We start from the raw sequence: 14479 nt of genomic DNA on the forward strand, positions 1-14479 counted from the left end.
GCTTTGCAACTCCACTGTGTGCACGAGCACACATACCACGGTGGAACGCCGAAGGACCATCAGGGAGAACAGCTTGGCAAGCTGTCGTTTGTTGGCTGGGACACGTCGTCGGATGTGTGTGTGTGTGTGTAACTATATGGTATATAATATAATATACGCGGGTAGAGGAGCCGTGTGTGAGCAACTGTTGCGGATTTGTTTGCAAATTCGATTGCACGAGAGTCGCGCAGTTACGTCTAGAGAGGTATAAGCTACGTATATCCTACATATACCTGCTGTGGCTGACAGGATTGAGAGAAACCGGAGATTTTTGGCTTAACCGGCTCAACTTGTACTATACGCAGCTAACAGTATAGGTGTCCTTGCCATGCACAAAAGTCCATAATGTATCATTGTTATTGGAGAGAAGCAAAGCGATTCGAAATTGTAATATCGTATACGTATATAGGTACAGTACAAGTACGAGGGTTCTTTGGAATATATATTTATGTCAATGCGGGTAGACTTACATCGACTCTTTGACAATTATGTTGCCGAATGTTTTACTGTATATGATTGAGCCAGCCTGCACGTCGAGTACTGGAAAGTATCGTCATGTGGTATTTTGATAAGCGTCTCGAATATATGACCATGTATCGATTAAGTATATCAATATATTACATGTTGACCCATGTGACATGTTTACTTGCACGTACAGTTATAATGAAGTTGGTTGCACACGTATATAGTTTAAATACATCGGTGCATCCATTTCATTAAAAAAAAAAATAAAATAAAATAAAGCTCCCCTGCCAGTCACAGTGTCACAAATATATAGCCACTCGACCATTCGCCATCCCACCGACCTTACAACCGATGACAAAAGAGGAAAAAAAATACAAAGTGGAAGATAATGTGCGTTGAAAAAAACGCCCGCTCGTGCAAAGTGACAAGAAATAAAAAAAAAAAAAAAAAAAAAAAAAAAAAAGAGGATTAATTCCAACGCTGCGTACCACCTGCAACGGCGCGCACGCAACGTCAGCGTAAATTTTCATTTTAAATGCGCGCTTATACGTGCGTTTTCGCGCGAGCAACGAGCTCGCCCCCATGTATGTGCACGTACTCTCGTAAACCAACGACCGCAATTCAATTTTATATCATATCGCCATGCAGAGCGTCGCGCTTCGTCCCGCTTCCATGGTTACGCTGCACGTCACCGTTGCTGCTACCATATACGGTGTGCAGGACCATTTTGTTTTTATTTTGTTTTTTTGTTTTTTTTTACACTAAGCGATCGGTACAGTCAGGTACACAAATGCACCGATACCAAAGTGCCCCGGAAGGACAAGACGTAGTTCACAAATCCGTGGGGAGCAGGGGGGTGAGAAACCGAGGTTTTTATGGTGCAAGACCGAGTGAAAAAAAAAAAAAAAATGAAAAAAAGGTAAGTGTAGGTAAATACCGGGAAGAACAAACACGTGCCGTGCGGGACAATGGCGAATGGAAGGGAAGGTGGGTACAGGGTATAGGAGGCCTGCGAAGTGCACACGAGATTTTTTTTTTTTTTTTTTTTTTTTTTTTTTTTTGCAAAAGGGAAGGGTCATGCAGCAGAGTAGTATAAGGTAAAGGGAAGAAACGAGCGAGGGGTTGGGGACACCGGAGACGGGAAAGACCACCCTGGGAACGGAGCGAGGAGGCCGGGGGTGGGCAGCGCTCAACGGTAGAATAGAGACGGAGAGCGTCGACGCACTCATACAGACGAAAAAGCAGTCGTTCGGACTGTAGAGGGGGGAGGGGAGGGGAGGGTGGGTGCTTTTGCTTCGCGACTCCCAGGGGCGGAACTGCCGTGCGCACGGAGGGTGGAAGCTTAGGTGGTGGGGGGAGGTGAGGGGGAAGCGTCGCGATCAATACTCGCGCCGAAAGGAACGTATATAGCTCCGCTTCTACGCGCGTCTCTCTTTCTCCCTCGTATATATACATATACGCGTACTGCTGATACAGGGTTTAGGTGGGGGTGGGTGAGGGGGAGATAATATGCGGAGGGGAGGGAGAGAGAGGGCGAAACCCATTTATGGGTTTTTCTGGGGTAGAACCGACTGCCGTAAGGGAAAGAGAGTGAAATAGAAAAAAAAACACTGCTGTGGTGGTGGTGACGAGGACGACGATAGCCGGGCCCTGTAGAAGGGCTCTTAATCTTCATACGCTCAACAATGCGCCGCTGCTGTTTCGCCAATAGAAGCACTTGTGTGTACATGTACACGAGATGGGAAAAGGGCCACGTGTATGTACGCGAGATAGAGGGAGGGCCGGGGGGCTTTGGGACTGTATACATCGATTCTGGATTTATCGGAAGGACCACCCGCGTGGGTGACTGTTTTTTTTTTTTTTTTTTTTTTTTTTTTCCTATATCTCCCGAGTATCGAGAGCTCGGACGAGATTTCAATCGACGGTTTTTGCGTTTGATTGCTTAAAATTTATTGGCTGCTGCGAGCGAATTTTTATCCTCCACCCTCTACACGATACCTGTACGTATACATGCTGTACTTTTAACAACTGTCGTATTTGTGTTGGTATACGTAGGTGGATCGGACAATTGAAAAAAACACAGCACCAGCTTCAGGTAAATTTATAGACCTACAGCTTCAAATGCCTTGTATTTTCAACGCAGCTAAACGTGTAGTCCCGCGTACATTGTCTGTTTTTTGTGTAAAAATAATTTTTCACATCGGGATATGATCCGATTGACGTGTAATATGGCATGCGTTCATGTACGGCTATATCTGAAACATTTTACGAATCCTCTATTCAATTTTATACTCCAATCTGATGGTTTGCGCTCGAAGAGGTTTCACTGTTGGAGGGAAATACATTTTTTCCAACAATTTTACTACCAAATTCCATAGAGAAAAAATTTGTACTTTGCCGTAACTTTGCAAACTGGCGCTTTACTTGAACGTACTCCTATACAAAGTTTGTAATGTTCAAAAGAGGAGGAAACCCGTTTTTTTTTTTGCACTTATTGCAGAAAAACTTGTTCTCAACATTGTATGGGGTGGAGTATAGGTATCAAACCCCCGAAACTTTCGACTTTAATGATACACGTAGAGAAAAGCATACTTTTAGTCGTATACAATTAGCCAATAATTATTTATTGACAAAAAGTGATTATCTGTACGCGAACGAAGGCACTATTTTTTTTTTCTCGGCAAAATGTATTCACCGTAACCGTGCAACGTGGTGGGAGGAAAAAAACTTGATGTACCTGCGCTATCTCTGTTGTAAGATCGAGCGCGCCGAGCTAAGCCGAGGCTTCGCGTGGAATTTAGCATTAACGAAACGAGCGTAGAAACAGGCGGGGCAAAAAGAACAGGTAAAATGGTAGGGTGGGGGAGGAAAGTGCCGAAACAAAGCAGCAAGGGTGCGGGGGAAGAGCAGAACGAGCGCAAAAGAGGGAATAATTTAACGAAAGGAGCTAAATGGAGAGCACGCGGTTTTTCCCCTTTTGTTTTTTCCTCTCTCCGTGTATACCTACTTACACATACACTAGAAAAGCCTTGGCTGTCCGCAAGTTGGGAGCACGAAAGCCGCGCAAATTCCAATTAGGGATTTTACTTTATTAAATAATAAAGCTGAGGTCCCTTCTTCCTCCCTCCCTTACTCTCTTTCTTGTATAGATGACTTTTTTTTCTTCTTTAATATACATATATGTATACACACGGAGAGTAATGTCCCCTTGTATTTGCATAATTCGCCGATTCTTGTCTTTGATGCCAGGCTACGATTTGCTGTAATTTTTCATTCCTTCGGGATTTAAGTACAACGTGTGTCTCGGGGAAAATCACGTGCCTTACTTTGCATACAAATTTCTGTGACACTGTCAAGATTTCGATTAAACTTTCTGAAGCGGAGAAGGGAAACAAGGGTACGTTGCAGGTACACGTATAAGTGTACGTGATGCATAGAGGTAGGCTGTAGAGAAAATTAGCAAAGTTACATTTAAAATTAATGAGATAAAATCGCAATGAACACATATCTGCTAATATACACGTTACTTGGCACGCTAATAAACTTGTAATAACCCGTACTAATGATGATAAGCTAATTTTTCATTCTTTTGTGATTGTTATTATTATTATTATTATTTTTTTTTTTTTCAGTGAATTTGGTTGATCGTGAATAATCAAAGTTTTGTATTTCAAGTCAAAAAATATTGGTGATGGCACATTTCTTATAGAGCGACACGGATAAGATACAAACAAATAAAAGTGATACTCGCCAGATAAAGTTAATTGTCGTGTAGACCAGCTGGCAGAGTGAAATATCCTACAAACTGAGAGATTGTCAGTTCGAGCCACGATAGGGGTGGAAAATGTATGTACAAAGAAACAGTGATATTCCCACTAAAACTAACTATAAAAATAATGATAACAAAATATCTCCCATGGCAAAGTCAGAGATTAGTAGGGGCGAATTTCAATCATAAATTTTTGTTTTGTTTCATTACAAGTACAATTTCAAAATGGCTGAAAAAGTGTTTCTCGATGAACAAAATTTGTTCCAATTTCAAACGTTTGTTTTCCCCCACGTCAATTATGAAAGGCGTAATTAAAAAAAACGTACACCCACAACCAGCAAGAAAAAGCAGGTAAACAGGGTGACACACTTTTACCCGGCAAATAAAAAGCTCACGACTCGCACGCCTGATATCGATCCCTCCGCGTTACCAAACGCCTTTATCTTCCCCACGCGTTCTTTTCTTCTCTTCTCGCGATCCGTAAAACGCGGGCATTGATTTCGGGTTCGCTATTATTTTCTGCGGTGGCGCGCTCGATGCAATATGAACTCCCCCGTACGGGTTATTACTGTAAAGTAAGTCTCGGAAATACTTTTATTGTGAATACTCTATTTCTATACCAATACTTCTATTAGCTCACTTACATATAGATATGCATGTGCATGTTGTCATTGTAGAATACGAATTATTTTTTGTCGAGTACCAATTTTTTTTTACATTTTTTTGTCTACCCAATGCGCAAAAATAACAAAAATTTCAATGTCTTTTACATACACGCTAATATTGTTATCACAAATACTGACCAGTGAATAGTCACGCGCACGCAGCATCACAGCAATCAATACGCAAATAAAAAAGGATGGAATTAATGAATACTTCAATACAATAGAGCTGTGATTCTAATTTCGATCGCTAGGTGGCTTAGCTACATAGACCCTTTGTTTCCATCAATGAGCGGACAATTTTCCCGCAAGCGGCGAAAAATGGGTTTAATTAGTATATAAGGCACATTTAACGATTGAAGTCTCAAGTGGTCCGATGCTCCTCATAAAGACTTCGCACGTGAGACATGTATTAATCCGTCCCTATTCTGTCAATCTCTACCGTTTCTTCTGCAAGTACATGTCCTACGCGGAGCGAGTGTAGAAGCAATTGTGACCACTCATTTTTTCACTGGCTGATATTTTTCTCATTTTCATTTTTGCTTCAATTAAGTACGAAGGTTTTTTTTTCTATAAGTATACTGATTAGAACGATCAACATAAGTTACGAATAAAATCCTACGTAGGATAAAAATGAAGTAAGCCAAAGTTTTTTATTTTTTTTCACTTTCATCTATTTGAAATTATATATTTTTGACATTGCGCATAATGAATAACAATAATCGTACACCCCACGATGCTGACTGTCGCATGTGTATTTACATTTACATGAATCAACGATCCGTATGACGCGATACGCCATACGATATTCCACAGACGTTCAATTTACTCGAATTAATCGCCAAACCAAGCGTACCAATCAAAATTCATCGAAAATGCCCAATTAAATGAATGTTAAAAGACCACACTGAAAAAAATATCACTAGCTGGGTTTTTCCAAGTGAAACCCCTCCACCCGCCCCCAAAAAAATATTACGAGCATCCGTATCGATCAATCGGCAAGTAGCCCGACTCCAACTAAAATATTAAATTTCGAGTGTCCAAATGAAAATCGAGCCATCAAGCGCACGAGATTGATAAACATGTGTGTGTATACAGGTATAGGTCGAAGAGTACTCGACCGATGCCCCCATTCGCTCGAACGAGTTCGGGCTGGAGCAGAAAAATCGTCACTCTGCATCTGCTACTGCTCAACTCCACACGCATGATACATTATACATATAGTATATGTAACCCGGGCGCGTTCAGGTGAAATAACGTATCGAGGGTGAGAGAAGCGCGCGAAGAAGAAGCACGGCGGTCGTTGGTTTTCCTGAAAAGAGCAACGGTAGAGCGCCCGAGACAGGAGAGGCAGGTTGGAATTAATTGCTTTTTACGATTGCAATCGAGCGTTCGGAGGGGGGGGGGGGTGGGACCCGAGGGATTTTCAATTCCAGGGGTGAAATTGAGTTGGACGAGGAGGCGCTGACGATACACACACACACACACGCTGTGGGAGGAAAAAGAACTGGGCCTCGTCCCATTTTTTCTCTCCCCCCCCCCCAACTTCTTTCACGAGTGAAAGAGAGACGATCCGTAGAGCTTTTTGTTCTCCGCTGGAGCCAAGATCGAACCAGAATCATCGCGACTCTTGATAATCGAGAGAAAAGATCTATGGAGGCTCTCTGGACTCTACCTGCACCTGTGCTATTTTCTTTACCTTTTTCATACTTTTTTTTACAGAGGGAGCTTGCACACCCCCAAAAGTCTCGCGGCCCACCGTTTCTTCCACAACCAGGGGCTCGAGCATCGTACTTTTTGGTAAATTTACATCGGCCTGCGTTAACTTTCATGCCGGTTACCTTTAATCCTTGGCTGCGACACGTCGACGTAATTCCAATCTCCGGATTTTCGGATCCGCGATATCGGGCCACACCAGTCCTTCCTGTGTACCCACCAAACAATCGCCGGGCAATTACTTGAGCAAACTTTGCCCACAAACTACAGCACCACACCGTTCACGTGAACAGATGCCTCCCCCTGCCCTTCCTCGAATAACTCTCTGTACTTTTACGCGGGTTTGCGACCAATAGTTGCGGTGCGAAGATACAAATAACTATACATGCTTACTTTGTCGACTTTTCTTTTATACGCCAACGCCGCACCGTCTATTAACCATACTTCCAAGCGTTTTAACCCTTTTTGCTCGTCTCCCATTTGAGGCGCATCAAGACGTGTAATTTTGCAAAAATGTGCTCACAGGACACGTCAAACAGCTCTAGTGAGCGCAAAAAGAAACATCTCAATTTTATCCCCCCCCCCCATCTCTCGAGGAATAAAAAAAAAGCTCCTCAAACTTGCGACTGACGGAAACGCCGATAAAACGTTATATAAGTTGGACGAGCACGCTGTGCTTCTTTCCTTTGCCGTGGAATACTTGTCCCGTGTAGTTTGCGGGGAGGCGGCAAAGCGCTCAATACGTGTCAATTAAGGAGTGCCGCGTTTGCAGAAAAAAAGTAAGAAAGACGCGCGGTGGGGGGGGAGGGGAGGAGAAAAACTTTTCTTACTTCACGACCGGCGTATCCTGTACACGCACACTTATATACCGTCCGCGCGTGTGTAGACGTACACCACAGGTAACGATTGAATTTTCCTCCCCGGGTCTTCTTCTTTTTTCATCCAAGTGAATGGATAGTAGTGCCAGTCTTTCTCAACTCACGAACCATTGTCTATAGAAACCCATCAATTTCACCCAAGATTTGTCAAATCGAAACTCTGCACGGTTGTACGATTATTGTTAAATTTTTCATTAACCGCCCTCACATCCAAACGATAAAATGAAAAGGCAGCTTTATACGTTCAATTTTGTTTTTTTTTTTTTTTTGACATACGGCGCGTATGTGCAGCAGCGGGCACTTTCGGCCTCCCCTGCGCCCATAAATAAATTCCTCCGAGGGAGCGATAAAGAGTGCCCGCGTTGTATGACAGCCGGGAGGGGGGAGTATCCTAAATTAATGTAAAATTATTAAAGCGCGTCTAGACCGAGGGACAATGGCGAATGGATGACAAGGTTTTTTGATTAAAGGCCGCCCGCCCGCACGAGGAGGGGGCGAAAAAAGGCACGTATGTATACAGTGCGGAATTTCAAAGCGCCGCAAAACTGGGGGGGAGGGGGGAATGAAATTGAAAAACAGAGGAGGGGAGCGCAAAGTGTTTTTCAATGGTTGTACAGCTCGGGTTCGACGATGATGGAGGTGCATCGTTGTTGCGCGAAATGTGCAAAAACGCACCGATCTGTGGAGCCTACCGCGATACGAAATAAAAAAGAAAAAAAAAAAATGCAAAAACGCCAAAGTTGCAGAGAGGGAAAAGGGAGTCCATCGACCCTCCATCGTATATTATACACATGCACGCGCCCACTGCGGCAGAAATCGCCCCGAGGGCTCGTCAAATTTCCGCGGAACTCACCCTTATAGCCGCTGTCCATTCAGGAGCTCCGAGCGTAATTAAATTAACGATGGACGCCCGCCGTGCAAGAAAATAGGCCGGCTAAAATTCAATCCCCCTCGTTTCGGGGTTTTGTTCCATACCCAACGCAAGGCGGGACGATTTGAGCCATTTATTTTCAAAGTTTGGTGGAAGAAGCGGTGTACTTACTTGGACGAAAAAAAAAAAAAAAAAAAAAAAAAAGGTATAAACTTGCGTTCGAGCGGCGTGAAACTCTTCTTTTAAAATTATATGTATAAACATACTCAAAGGGTTCAAGTACAGGGCGATTTTTCATCAAAGAGCGCGCGACGAAAAGTTTCCTGCGCCGACGACTCCCTGCGAGTGGGCGGACCCGGCAAAGAGTTTTAATGAAGAAAATTATCGATCCCCTCTTCGTTTTAATTGACAGTCCAGTGGGGGGGGGGGAGAAATACTTTCCATTGCCTCGAAATTGGAGGAAAAGAAGGGGTCTATCGAGAGTCGCGCAGCGAGAGAAAGGGAGAATAAACGACGGGATTGATAAATGCACTTTCAATGGCTATTGAAGCGTCGAAACGTTCGATGGAATATATTATTACATTTCCTCGTGAATGATCAGTAGTGGTGCATCGAAAAGAGAAAACATAATTATTATGAAAAGGACACGTCCATATGTACCACCTCGAACAAACACGTTTCAGGCACCAAGTTCGCGAGGATGAGAAAAAAAAAAAAAAAAAAAAAACAACAGGAAACGTCGCAATCGCGCGACAGAGAAAGAGAAAGGCAGTACACGTAGTGTAGAAAAAAAGATAGAGAGAGCCGGAAGCGGCTCGTTGCCGGTAATTTGAGCCCTGCTTGCGGGCCATGTTGACTGTATGATAAGTGTGTACACATGTATAATACGTAGGTGCAGGGAGCAGCCAAGGAGAAACGATCATGCCCCATAAGCACTTGTTGCGCGTTACGTCACGAGCCCCCCCCCCCTCTCTCTTTGCGTTATACGTAGCGCGCGATAAGGGCTATCTTTCGTGCGCTTATGGTTTTTCTCATCGGTGCAGTGTATGCGTTTACTACATCGCAGTATGTTAATCGGTTCGGTCATTCCGGTGATTTGGGAAAGAGAGAAACGGGTTTTGCATGTGATAGGAATCGCGATTGTTGTTCCGAAGTAATTTTTTTTTTTTTTTTTTTTTTCTCACCCCTCTGGCCCGCATCCGATGCTTCGTGGACGATTAGCTTGTAAAAGAGATTTCCTGGCTTGAGAACTCGTAGGTATACTTATAGATTTAACTTTCCGTAACGTATAGTACATTCGTTGGTCAAACAAAGATTCCCTTTAGACTCACTGCAACTCGCGAAAAGTAAAACTTCAAAGTGCGGAAAATGGGAAAGGGAAGAGCAGTTATTTATCTCTTTGTATCGCCAGGGACGGTCAAGGCCGCGCGGTGGTGTGTCTCTCGTCACCCGCGACTCGTGTAAAAACTTTTCTCGCACTGGCGTCTCCCTCATCGTTCCTGCGTTGCAACTTCCAAAGGAGGTCGGAAAGGCGACAAAGACTGGAGAGTTGCAAAAAGTATATAATATGCTTACACCAGAGTTAAAGCAGGCATTGCATGTATAAAATTTGTCTCGTGCTGCATGCATAATTTTTATGTTCAAGAGACCTGTACTTTTTTTTTTTTTTTTCCTCATTTTTAACGATAAAATTTTGTCGAAATTCGTTACGCGCGTCAGAGTCGAAGTGGATTTGTTTCTCGAAACGGTAATTCATTTCGTCGAGAGTTGATGGAGGGATGGGAGAAAGAGACGCGCTTGATTTGACAAACGGAATCATCATTCAATTGATCCTAAAAATGAATGCCACGTAGACGTATAGAGTCCGTGTAATGAAAAGCGTTGCGCGTCGCAATGAGCGTCAATCAGTGCGCGACGATCGAATTTATATATCCTACATGTCTCTTGATGAAAAAAAAAAAAAAAAAAACGATTTAATCGAGTGGAATCGTTTCGATTCGTTTTCAACTCTCCCTCTCTCCTTCGGGTCTACACTTGTACGTTTCCCATCCATAAAAATCCTACGAATTTCGTTACGATGACCATTGAACCTCCCCCTACACCAATGACCCCTCGAACAATGGCCACTCGTGAATTTACGCGTAAACGAAGAGTTTTATGCACGACTGCCTCACAGACTGTGGTCTCGCCGCTAGAATATTCGACAACTAAATTTGAACACCCGCGATCGGTTGAACGCAAACAGTAGCCATTTTTACACAGATCGGCTTCCAAAAAAAAAAAAGTGAACCGGAAGTAGGTAATACACAAACCCGGGCCTATTACAACATATACAGAAGTGCAGCGAGTCGACCCAGATCTATACGCGCGAGCGCGCACATGTCACACGAGCTTCTGACGCCGTTAACTCTTTTTTCCGGTACCTACTCCAGTCACGAGTGACATTGATTTTCCGCTGCGCGGCCTGCGTCGGAGACCGATTGCCGATCATTGTTTCGTGCCCCTATACACACACGTCTGCTAGGCTCCGACGCGGGATTCTGTTACAACCCGAAGAATAATGGTTGTTTTTTGTTTGCCGTTCACATTCAACTTGTATACCTCTACTTGCAGCCACTCGAAGTAATTTCATACCCGGGGATTAGAGGCGCACGTGACGGTAACTTTGTTGACGCTCCGAATGGCAATCACAAAGTTAAATTGTTATATTTAAATTTTAGGGCAGATGGTTCTTTGGGAAATGATGGAAAGCTGAAGGGGGAAGCTTAGCAGTTTTGAGATTTGTACACCCTAAAAACAATGAGACAGAGAACAACTAAACATTTTGATACACATTTTTAATTTTCTATTCTTTTCCTAAAACATGAATAGTATAAGATGTATCTCATTTTCACCAACAAGCTGTATAGTTTCACAAATAAAGCAAACTGTCATATACCTCTCAAACATTGTACGAAAACCAGTCATCCAAGTCCATGTGCGTAGGACCGATAAGCGTATAAACACGCACACGTTGCAAAATATACTATATAAAAGCTGACGCGGCGCAATCGACCGCCAAATCGCGGCGAGTAAATTACTTAATATTGTAATCCGCGTGTAACATCCTCCGTCGAATGTATATATATTATAGTATATGGATGCAGATGTATCGGCAAAGCTATAGTAACTTACCGATCCTCAGTACCGATCCCAACACACCGAGCTTCACCCAATTAGCCAAGAGGACGAGTTTCGATCTCGCGACCGCCCTGATTATCCGCATCTCCTCCTCCGCTGCAACTCTCCCAGAGTACGTTCAATGTTGATAAAGGACACCCGGTTTTAGCGCTTGATCGGCAATCTCCGATGGCCAACGTCCAACATGACGCGCGGGCCGCGCTCGACTAAATCTCCCGTGTGTATACACGTCCAACCGGACCCACATTTTGTCATCGGAGCCGGCATAATATGGGCAGATGAGACACGTACATTTTATTGTGACGATGAGCGCGGTAATGGGAGGGAAGGCGGGGAGAAAGAGCCCCTCGCGTGTTATGTATACGTGTATCTAAGGATATACGTACAATATTAGCGTCGCTCGCACATGAATTCCCGGGTACACGTGTACACTGTAAGTGTTGGTCGGTTCTTGTTTTTTTTTTTTTTTTTTTTTTTTTTTTTCTCTCTTCCGTCGTGACGAACGGATTGGGGCCGTTTGCGACTTTGCGCGAGGACGCTTATGTTCAACACGTGTGGCAAACACTAGCATACATTTATGTGCTGTATAAGACCAGTTCCGAGATGAGCACGTGTGTGGGTGATATCTCGTTTATTTTTTTCATCGGACTCGTGAGGATGAATGGAATCAAGGATATCGCTTTACTTTTACTGTACACGCAAAAAAAAAAGAGATTGTGCGCTGTTTAAAAGTTATTCAAATACATTATATAGGGATAAAAGAATCGGATGTATATATCACACACCGCACGATTAGTCGCAGAAAAAAAGGCAAGAGGTGCTCGCTGTGTAGAATTGAGAAAGACGATACTCGTATAATATTATATACTGCACGAATATCATGTATGGACGCGGCTAGCGGTAGTAACGGCTTATTATTTTCTTTTCTTTTGCAGCGCTCGCTCGTATATTTATGTCCCCGTATAAGTATGTATATACCTGTACGATGTAGATGTACAAATAAGTTTCGCTTACCGCTCCTCCAAGCATCAGCTACTATACGCGTATAATACAATTAATCCCTGGTCCTGCACCTCTATACATATATATATATATATAAACTGGCTATTACCTCGCGGTTGTAATTATAAAATCGTGAAAAATTTTTGCTGTTCCGACACACCGGTTAATTGCTCATTAACGTTGCTGGGGAGAGTATATACCGAGAAAACTTAAACTTTTGAACGGATTATACAATATACCTATACGTGTAGGTACGCGCGGTATAGCTCATACTCACTTACTTTTCCGTTTTCGCTCTGCTGAGCTTGCTAAGTAAATATATACGTATAGCTCGAAAGTATGAAACAGAGTTTAATTTTTCGTTTGCCCCTTTTCGCGCTACACGCGATTTAGCCGATTTGATGCAAAGCGCTCGCAAGGCCTCGCTTTAAGGGGAGTCACTCGTGTATTATATTTATATACACACGCGTGTGCAGCTCTAACCGCAGGCAGAGATTACAAGATGAACATACACGTGTAAGCCGAGCAAAGAGTGATAAATCGATAAGGGCAGTATGTACATATGTATATTATAGTACGCATACAGAGATAAAGAAATGGTAAAAGTAAAAAAAATCGATTTTCTCACCTGACTACTTCATGAAGGTCCGTGTCGCGGTGTATGCAGGTAGTGAGCAGGTCGCGACGTACAATGTAGTTGTATGCAGAGAGAGACCAGACACCCTTGCTCCCGTCACTCCGCACAGTATACCTTATAACGGCAACGTCGGCGTTATACCGATACGTGTACAACAGGAAAACGCACTACTGCGAAACTCCGGTGGTGCACGGTGTATATATATAATACCCCGCGATTAGAGGGACGAGCGAGAAAAGCAAGAAGCCGGTGTTTCAGGGGTTGCCAGGCCAACAGCCGCGAGCGCGGCTCGATTTCACTCGGGAACCATCACCGATCCCGCTCTATAAGTATATACCATACGTGCACGTAACATAAATTATACACTGCACCGCCCGCGCACTCCAATCGAACCGCGTCTACTTGCAGCGCACCTGCTCTTTTGCTATAAAGAGAGAGAAATTATGTAATCGCTAACGCGAACGATAATTAATACAACGTATTTGGTACGCGGTGCGAGCGAGAAACGAGTCGAAACTTTAGCCGCTATTGTCGTTCCCCAACAGCTCTTCCACCTGAAATCACATAATCGAGAGAGAGTTTTGGATTAATGACGTGTACGTTATTTATATGGGCGCTAGTCTGGGCCTAATTTTAATAAATGGGAGAAAATAAATCTCATACGTATTACACGCTGTGTGTACAACGGAGTCAGCCAAATGCCTCAATTGTCAAATATTTGTATATAACGGAATGTCGGCACTTAAAAGACATTCGAACCGGAACATTCATTGTGTGAAAAAAAAAAAAAAAAAAAAAAAAAAATAGGGGGAGATAATAATAATTGAAGCAGAGTCACAGAGGAGCAAGAACACTAAAGAGAGCTTTGTACCCGGTGTGTATACAAAGATGGTGATGCACCGTGCAGCGCGCGAGCAATGAATTTCTTTTCAGTTTCAATTGCGCTCTCCACTACGAAGATTACCTTGAGCCGCGTCTCGGAGCGACGTTATGCACTTTTTGTCCGTGTGTATCGCACCTTATCTAAATTATTATTTTTTTTTTTTTTTTTTTTTTTTTTTTTTTTTTTTTTCAAAGTGCACCGCGTGATAACGGCCCAAACGGGAAACAAAGCGTTTCGTTTCTTGAATGTGGCGGTATAGTAAGTATACGCGTAGAAGTTAATTAAAAATTTCGAGCTATAGTAGTAGTCCGTGGCGGGAAATTTCTTTTTTTTTTTTTTTTTTTTCATCCTCCGAAAAATGCAAGTAGCAAATAATA

At 43.2% G+C, this 14479-nt stretch overlaps 1 protein-coding gene across 1 annotated transcript in view; it reads right to left on the minus strand.

Moving 5' to 3' along the window:
- Liprin-gamma (liprin protein kazrin) overlaps positions 1 to 14479 on the minus strand; it is a 95720-nt gene that overhangs the window by 77558 nt on the left and 3683 nt on the right. Inside the window, exon 2 of the mRNA XM_089590536.1 lies at positions 13211 to 13773. The gene's annotated coding sequence lies outside the window, so the exon portion shown is untranslated. The remainder of the gene's footprint in view (positions 1 to 13210; positions 13774 to 14479) is intronic.

Source organism: Copidosoma floridanum, unplaced genomic scaffold, assembly GCF_036245765.1.
Source record: "Copidosoma floridanum isolate Cflo_tuat_1 unplaced genomic scaffold, Cflo_Japanese_pri ptg000001l, whole genome shotgun sequence".
In the NCBI taxonomy this organism is placed as follows: domain Eukaryota; kingdom Metazoa; phylum Arthropoda; class Insecta; order Hymenoptera; family Encyrtidae; genus Copidosoma; species Copidosoma floridanum.